Source organism: Oncorhynchus clarkii, chromosome 12, assembly GCF_045791955.1.
Source record: "Oncorhynchus clarkii lewisi isolate Uvic-CL-2024 chromosome 12, UVic_Ocla_1.0, whole genome shotgun sequence".
Classification (NCBI taxonomy): Eukaryota; Metazoa; Chordata; class Actinopteri; order Salmoniformes; family Salmonidae; genus Oncorhynchus; species Oncorhynchus clarkii.
In genome coordinates this window covers 90,046,497-90,056,509 of record NC_092158.1, presented here as the reverse complement: position 1 = coordinate 90,056,509, position 10,013 = coordinate 90,046,497, and positions in this window count along the sequence as shown.

Genomic DNA, 10,013 nt, shown 5'->3' with positions numbered 1-10,013 from the left:
CACAATGTAGTGCACTACTGGTACAATGTAGTGCACTACTTTCAGGCCCTGGGGTCCTGGTACAATGTAGTGCACTACTTTCAGGCCCTGGGGTCCTGGTACAATGTAGTGCACTACTTTCAGGCCCTGAGGTCCTGGTACAATGTAGCGCACTATAAGACAAACAGAGTTCAATTTGGAATGCAGCCATGGAGGGACTGTCCTTCAGCCCTTCCTGCTGACAGGGGAAACAAGAGGTGACACTAGTGTGACAGTCATGGAGAACAACACACACACACACACACACACACACACACACACACACACACATACACACACACACACACACAAAAAAAATGCTAGTCTGTATTCCTCATCCCCTGTACTGTATATCAGTGTTGTCTTTTTGTTGTGTCAGGCTCTTTGGAAGGAATGAGGTCATCACCATCTCTCTCAGTGATGTGAGTGAGGTGAACGTGGCTTGGTGAAGGTATGAGGTCATCACCGTCTCTCTCAGTGATGTGGTTAAGGTGAACATGGCTTGGTGAATTGGTGAAGGTATGAGGTCATCACCGTCTCTCTCAGTGATGTGGGTGAGGTGAACGTGGCTTGGTGAAGGTATGAGGTCATCACCGTCTCTCTCAGTGATGTGGGTGAGGTGAACGTGCTTGGTGAAGGTATGAGGTCATCACCGTCTCTCTCAGTGATGTGGGTAAGATGAACATGGCTTGGTGAAGGTATGAGGTCATCACCGTCTCTCTCAGTGATGTGAGTGAGGTGAACATGGCTTGGTGAAGGTATGAGGTCATCACCGTCTCTCTCAGTGATGTGGGTGAGGTGAACATGGCTTGGTGAAGGTATGAGGTCATCACCGTCTCTCTCAGTGATGTGGGTGAGGTGAACATGGCTTGGTGAAGGTATGAGGTCATCACCGTCTCTCTCAGTGATGTGAGTGAGGTGAACATGGCTTGGTGAAGGTATGAGGTCATCACCATCTCTCTCAGTGATGTGGGTGAGGTGAACATGGCTTGGTGAAGGTATGAGGTCATCACCATCTCTCTCAGTGATGTGGGTGAGGTGAACATGGCTTGGTGAAGGTATGAAGTCATCACCGTCTCTCTCAGTGATGTGGGTGAGGTGAACATGGCTTGGTGAAGGTATGAGGTCATCACCATCTCTCTCAGTGATGTGAGTGAGGTGAACATGGCTTGGTGAAGGTATGAGGTCATCACCGTCTCTCTCGGTGATGTGGGTGAGGTGAACATGGCTTGGTGAAGGTATGAGGTCATCACCGTCTCTCTCAGTGATGTGGGTGAGGTGAACATGGCTTGGTGAAGGTATGAAGTCATCACCGTCTCTCTCAGTGATGTGGGTGAGGTGAACATGGCTTGGTGAAGGTATGAAGTCATCACCATCTCTCTCAGTGATGTGGGTGAGGTGAACATGGCTTGGTGAAGGTATGAGGTCATCACCGTCTCTCTCAGTGATGTGGGTGAGGTGAACATGGCTTGGTGAAGGTAGGAGGTCATCACCGTCTCTCTCAGTGATGTGGGTGAGGTGAACATGGCTTGGTGAACATGGCTTGGTGAAAGTATGACAGACAGACAGACAGACAGACAGCACGCTGTGATTACTGATTCCTCTGTGTGTGCATGTGGCCATGAGCTTGTGTGTGTGTGTGTGTGTGTGTGTGTGTGTGTGTGTGTGTGTGTGTGTGTGTGTGTGTGTGTGTGTGTGTGTGTGTGTGTGTGTGTGTGTGCGTGCCTGTCAGCTCAGAGCCCATACAGTATTTAAGACATCAGCAGAGTGTGGTTTATTTCCTGTTATTGCAGCTGTGCTCTGACACCTGCTGGGGGGTGAAGGCTGCTTGCCTGCATCTCACACCATCCCAAGAGGAGAAGGGGTACAGGAGGATGAAGAGAGAGGAGGAGGAAAGGAGGACAGGAGGAGGATAGAGAGGCTGGGTCTCGGGCAGTATGTTTGACACCCTGATCTATACAGAGTGAAAGGGGATGGTACTAACCGTCTGAACTTCTAGACTTCTCCCTGTCAGTTAACACTATCACCGTTTCCCTTTTCTGTGGCAATTGTGCTCCAATCAATGCAATATACTGAAACAAACGGAACTACGCAAGAGATGTTGTTGTGGGCTGAAAGCATAGGAGTAGGATTCGCTACTGCAATAGGATCCTACGACTCAGTCGGTACTCTACACAGACCTGTGCGGCATAGCCAATCAGAGTTGCAGTAGGCCTAAATGCAAATAGACCATTGCCATATATGGATCTGTGTCATTTACTCTGAAATGGACTGTGTTTAGAACTGTGGTCGTGAGTAGATGCTCTTGTTTTGAGATCAAAGCGAGAGCTGCATGTAGTCACTTACGCTCATTTTGTTCATATCCTTTGTTAGTGAGTTATTAGCCCAGTTGTAGATCATTAGTATTCAGCAATAGGGGAGTGATTCCTACAAGAGCACAAAACATGTACATTTCTAGACATCTTTAAAATGCCAGTCAGGTAAAGAGTTTGTTTCTGTCTTAAAGGGGCAGTGTTGTATTTTGAGGCAGGCTTGAATAAGCTAAGTAGCCAATCGGCAGAGGGTCGCATAATGTGTCTGATTCTCTGTAATAATGGTGTGGGAATAATAACACATTTGATTTTAAGTGGTTTCTTGAATCAAACAACAACAACAACAACATTTTCAGTCACCTCCTTGTCTGAAGGACAAATGGATAAACAGGTTAATCTGCATGATTTTTTCAAAAGTCTCATGTAATGTAGGTCTACATTGAACAACACACATTGGCTGCTACTGTAGGCTGAATGATAGAACAGCTATTTCCATGTTAAAATGTTATGGGATGCATTTCCTCCATTGTTGTTGATGGTAGGCCACTCTACATTGTGATCAAATAGCTTGGCCACTATTACAACTGTAACTTAAAGTGGGTACAGCCTCAGTGTTCACAGTAAACGCGCGCTGGAAATTTCACCGAATTTTCACAATGTTCATGTTTGCACTCAGCAGACCTGAAATTTGTTCAGTGTCAAAACAAATTAGAGGGAACATTGGCTGTGACCTCTTCTGACCTCTGTTGACCTCTGAAGCTACTCAACATTCTAAAACACATAGTTAGTTTATAAAGCTCACCCTCTCCACAGCAATAAAAGTCATTCCTAAGGGTTTATAAAGCTCACCCTCTCCACAGCAATAAAAGTCAATCCTAAGGGTTTATAAAGCTCACCCTCTCCACAGCAATAAAAGTCATTCCTAAGGGTTTATGAAGCTCACCCTCTCCACAGCAATAAAAGTCATTCCTAAGGGTTTATAAAGCTCACCCTCTCCACAGCAATAACAGTCCTTCCTAAGGGTTTATGAAGCTCACCCTCTCCACAGCAATAAAAGTCATTCCTAAGGGTTTATAAAGCTCACCCTCTCCACAGCAATAACAGTCCTTCCTAAGGGTTTATAAAGCTCACCCTCTCCAAGGCAATAAAAGTCCTTCCTAAGGGTTTATAAAGCTCACCCTCTCCACAGCAATAAAAGTCATTCCTAAGGGTTTATAAAGCTCACCCTCTCCACAGCAATAAAAGTCATTCCTAAGGGTTTATAAAGCTCACCCTCTCCACAGCAATAAAACGCCAATGGACCAATTTGATTAGAGGGAAAGCCCAGAGCGATCCTCAGTTAACCACTGTGAACAAGTACAAGGGTCCTAAATGCACCCTATTCCCTACAAACTGCACTACATGCTCCAGTGAAAACTAGTGCACTATTTAGGGAATAGGGTGCCATTTGGAATGCAGACCAAGTATTTTCACCCATGATTTCCCAGCCAAGATCGAGACGGGAGTGTCTTTTCACCTCAAATTACACAATCACATTAATGTGGTGGGGTTACATAATAATGTCCAGCACCAGGACACAACCAGAGTCCCAGGCCAGGCTGAGGAAACAACCAAAACCAGAACAAGAGTCCCAGGCCAGGCTGAGGCTGAGGCCAGAACCAGAGCCCCAGGCCAGGCCAGGCCAGGCCAGGCTGAGGCCAGAACCAGAACCAGAGTCTCAGGCCAGGCTGAGGCCAGAACCAGAACCAGAGCCCCAGGACAGGCCAGACTGAGGACACAACCAGAGTCCCAGGCCAGGCTGAGGAAACAACCAAAACCAGAACAAGAGTCCCAGGCCAGGCTGAGGCTGAGGCCAGAACCAGAGCCCCAGGCCAGGCCAGGCCAGGCCAGGCTGAGGCCAGAACCAGAACCAGAGTCTCAGGCCAGGCTGAGGCCAGAACCAGAACCAGAGCCCCAGGACAGGCCAGACTGAGGCCAGAACCAGAGTCCCAGGCCAGGCTGAGGCCAGAACCAGAATCCCAGGCCAGGCTGAGGTTAGAACCAGAGCCAGGCCAGGCTGAGGTTAGAACCAGAGTCCCAGGCCAGGCCAGGCTGAGGCCAGAACCAGAGTCCCAGGCCAGGCCAGGCTGAGGCCAGAACCAGAGCCAGGCCAGGCTGAGGTCAGAACCAGAGCCAGGCCAGGTTGAGACCAGAACGAGAGTCAGGCCAGGCTGAGGTCAGAACTAGAGCCAGGCCAGGCTGAAACCAGAACCAGAGTCAGGCCAGGCTGAGGTCAGAACTAGAGCCAGGACAGGCTGAGACCAGAACCAGAGTCCCAGGCCAGGCTGAGGCCAGAACCAGAACCAGAGCCAGGCCAAGCTGAGGCCAGAACCAGAGTCCCAGGCCAGGCTGAGACCAGAACCAGAGTTCCAGGCCAGGCTGAGGCCAGAACCAGAGTCCCAGGCCAGGCTGAGGCCAGAACCAGAACCAGAGCCAGGCCAGGCTGAGGCCAGAACCAGGCCAGGCCAAGATGAGGCCAGAACCAGAGTCCCAAGCCAGGCTGAGGCCAGCCACTGGACAGCATGAAGGACAGCAGACCTGGGCTGAAATTAGGGCTGTCCCCGAAAAGAAGAATGTTGGTCGAAATCGATTGGTCTACATTTTTAAACGTGTATTTTTCCAAAACAAACAATCAAATCAACTACATTCACTGGGCTTGTCTGATGGTTTACGCACACTGTTTGATTACATAATTAAGACACAAATGACTAGAGGAATTCCGACCACAATTGATTTGATTGTGCCGGGCCTGACTCAGACTGGCTGTGCTTTGTTAAAAAAAAGAGTGACTGTGTGACTAGCACCCATTGTCTCTCTCTCTCCTCCCTGCTGCAGCGACCACCACAGAGCATCAACAGTGTTAATCACGCTGTCCATGTTGCTGAAGCTGAAACATAATTATAGCCATGTCTGACTGAAAAGTTCTCTTACCGAAATCCCTCATTCCCTATTCCCTCAACCCTTGCTCTCTCTATTATGACAATCGGGCATGACTTATAGCATATCATAATCATAAACTCAGATAAGCATAACAGCAAAACGGACGCAGAGGACGTGACAAACCCAAAACAGGGGAATGTTTACTGGTTGTTCAGGAGGGAAAGGGGAAGTGAGATCTGTAAAAGATGTTTGACTTAGTGGTGTAAACTACTGGATATCCAGATAAAGGAAGGGTTAAAGGAACAAGCGCTGGGTGAGTATTATAAGTGCCAAACAGGTGCTGTTAGATTACAATAAACTATTTCTGACCAATATAACCATATACAATTTCAGTAGAACATGTCTTAGAGTGATGGACTGTGCCACCCCCACGGCCTAAACAATGGATTAGTCCACCTAGACAGGCGCAAATCAGAAAGGTGTCTTGTACACCATGATAAATATGGGGGTTACTCTACCTCCCAAATATCACTAGTGAACGGTACAACATGGGGTACTGAAACCCCCATATCACTAGTGACAGGTACAGCATGTGGTACTGAAATCCCCATATCACTAGTGACAGGTACAGCGTGGGGTACTGGAACCCCCATATCACTAGTGACAGGTACAGCGATGGGTACTGGAACCCCCATATCACTAGGGACAGGTACAGCATGGGGTACTGGAACCCCCATATCACTAGTGACAGGTCCAGCTTAGGGTACTGAAACCCCCATATCACTAGTGACAGGTACAGCGTGGGGTACTGAAATCCCCATATCACTAGTGACAGGTACAGCGTGGGGTACTGAAACCCCATATCACTAGTGACAGGTACAGCGTGGGGTACTGAAATCCCCATATCACTAGTGACAGGTACAGCATGTGGTACTGAAACCCCCATATCACTAGTGACAGGTACAGCGTGGGGTACTGAAATCCCCATATCACTAGTGACAGGTACAGCGTGGGGTACTGAAACCCCATATCACTAGTGACAGGTACAGCGTGGGGTACTGAAATCCCCATATCACTAGTGACAGGTACAGCATGTGGTACTGAAACCCCCATATCACTAGTGACAGGTACAGCATGTGGTACTGAAACCCCCATATCACTAGTGACAGGTACAGCATGTGGTACTGAAACCCCCATATCACTAGTGACAGGTACAGCATGTGGTACTGAAACCCCCATATCACCAGTGACAGGTACAGCATGTGGTACTGAAACCCCCATATCACTAGTGACAGGTACAGCATGTGGTACTGAAATCCCCATATCACTAGTGACAGGTACAGAGCAGGGTACTGAAACCCCCATATCACTAGTGACAGGTACAGCATGTGGTACTGAAACCCCCATATCACTAGTGACAGGTACAGCATGGGGTACTGAAACCCTCATATCACTAGTGACAGGTACAGAGTAGGGTACTGAAACCCCCATATCACTAGTGACAGGTACAGCGTGGGGTACTGAAACCCCATATCACTAGTGACAGGTACAGCATGTGGTACTGAAACCCCCATATCCCTAGTGACAGGTACAGCATGTGGTACTGAAACCCCCATATCACCAGTGACAGGTACAGCATGTGGCACTGAAACCCCCATATCACTAGTGACAGGTACAGCATGTGGTACTGAAATCCCCATATCACTAGTGACAGGTACAGAGTAGGGTACTGAAACCCCCATATCACTAGTGACAGGTACAGAGTAGGGTACTGAAACCCCCATATCACTAGTGACAGGTACAGCATGGGGTACTGAAATCCCCATATCACTAGTGACAGGTACAGCATGTGGTACTGAAACCCCCATATCACTAGTGACAGGTACAGCATGGGGTACTGAAACCCCCATATCACTAGTGACAGGTACAGCATGTGGTACTGAAACCCCCATATCACTAGTGACAGGTACAGCATGTGGTACTGAAACCCCCATATCACTAGTGACAGGTACAGCATGTGGTACTGAAACCCCCATATCACTAGTGACAGGTACAGCATGTGGTACTGAAACCCCCATATCACTAGTGACAGGTACAGCATGTGGTACTGAAACCCCCATATCACTAGTGACAGGTACAGCATGTGGTACTGAAACCCCCATATCACTAGTGACAGGTACAGCATGTGGTACTGAAACCCCCATATCACTAGTGACAGGTACAGCGTGGGGTACTGAAACCCCCATATCACTAGTGACAGGTACAGCATGTGGTACTGAAACCCCCATATCACTAGTGACAGGTACAGCATGTGGTACTGAAACCCCCATATCACTAGTGACAGGTACAGCATGTGGTACTGAAACCCCCATATCACTAGTGACAGGTACAGCATGTGGTACTGAAACCCCCATATCACTAGTGACAGGTACAGCATGTGGTACTGAAACCCCCATATCACTAGTGACAGGTACAGCATGTGGTACTGAAACCCCCATATCACTAGTGACAGGTACAGCGTGGGGTACTGAAACCCCCATATCACTAGTGACAGGTACAGCGTGGAGTACTGGAACCCCCATATCACTAGTGACAGGTACAGCGTGGAGTACTGAAACCCCCATATCACTAGTGACAGGTACAGCGTGGAGTACTGGAACCCCCATATCACTAGTGACAGGTACAGCGTGGGGTACTGAAACCCCCATATCACTAGTGACAGGTACAGCATGTGGTACTGAAACCCCCATATCACTAGTGACAGGTACAGCGTGGGGTACTGAAACCCCCATATCACTAGTGACAGGTACAGCATGTGGTACTGAAACCCCCATATCACTAGTGACAGGTACAGCATGTGGTACTGAAATCCCCATATCACTAGTGACAGGTACAGCATGTGGTACTGAAACCCCCATATCACTAGTGACAGGTACAGCATGTGGTACTGAAACCCCCATATCACTAGTGACAGGTACAGCATGTGGTACTGAAACCCCCATATCACTAGTGACAGGTACAGCATGTGGTACTGAAACCCCCATATCACTAGTGACAGGTACAGCGTGGAGTACTGAAACCCCCATATCACTAGTGACAGGTACAGCATGGGGTACTGAAACCCCCATATCACTAGTGACAGGTACAGCATGTGGTACTGAAACCCCCATATCACTAGTGACAGGTACAGCATGTGGTACTGAAACCCCCATATCACTAGTGACAGGTACAGCATGTGGTACTGAAACCCCCATATCACTAGTGACAGGTACAGCGTGGAGTACTGAAACCCCCATATCACTAGTGACAGGTACAGCATGGGGTACTGAAACCCCCATATCACTAGTGACAGGTACAGCATGTGGTACTGAAACCCCCATATCACTAGTGACAGGTACAGCATGTGGTACTGAAACCCCCATATCACTAGTGACAGGTACAGCATGTGGTACTGAAACCCCCATATCACTAGTGACAGGTACAGCGTGGAGTACTGAAACCCCCATATCACTAGTGACAGGTACAGCATGGGGTACTGAAACCCCCATATCACTAGTGACAGGTACAGCATGGGGTACTGAAACCCCCATATCACTAGTGACAGGTACAGCATGGGGTACTGAAACCCCCATATCACTAGTGACAGGTACAGCGTGGGGTACTGAAACCCCCATATCACTAGTGACAGGTCTGGGAAAATAGAAAAAGAGAGATCTTGCATGCAGCGACCAGAGTGAGCTGTAGGAGGCTGGTCGTCAGGGCTACCTCATTTATATGCTGAGCACAGACAGCCTAGTGCAGGGACACTCAATGCTCTTTAAACACACACACACACACACACACACACACACACACACACAAACCGCAGCGACAACCTCAATCCTGTTTACTCTACCTCCCATTAATTTATTCTGCTCTAATTCAACTCTTCACTGAGGCTGTCTGCACACACTCCCCTTCCTTAAATGTGGAAGACACATTTCAGTTGAACGCACTCACTGACTAGGTATCCCAATTTCCCTTCCTCAACCCTCTCCCCCTCTACTCTCTCTCCTCCTCTCCAACTCTCTCTCCTCACACCCCACTCCCTCACACGTCTCTTCCTCCCCTCTCAAACCCTCCCCCAACACAGCAGCACCTGAGTGCTCCTGCCCATCATGCTGGCTCTAGTAGCCAGAGTCCATGGTGGCTCTGCTCTGTCCAGTTGCCCTGAGCTCTGGGTAAACACTGCAGACAGGCAGACTACTGTACTTTCAACAACAAGCCGTAGAGCCAGAGTCAGGGAGTGAGGTCTCCAGTGAACTGAAGTAGGTTTGAGCTGGGCTAAACTGGGCTGACACACAAGCATACACACGCAAATGCACACAAACGCACACACACACACACCTGCAGGGGTCTGCATGCTAGGTTGGCTTTGAGCTGCCTTTCTCCACTGCGGATCAGGCTGAGAGAGGCAGGCAATAGCGTGGTAGTGAAACACACACACCAATACACACCAACACACACACACACACACACACACACACACACACACACACACACACACACACACACACACACACACACACACACACACACACACACACACACACACACACACACACACTGCCCTTCATCCCAACTTCCTCAGCATTCCTCTAAAATAATAACATGCCACCCTCCCCTCGGGTTGCCATGGAAACTGCTCCAAGAGGCAAAAAAAAGGGGGTGCTGCTGGAGGTCTGACTACAGAAAGGGAGAAGAAGACTGCCCAAATATCAACAC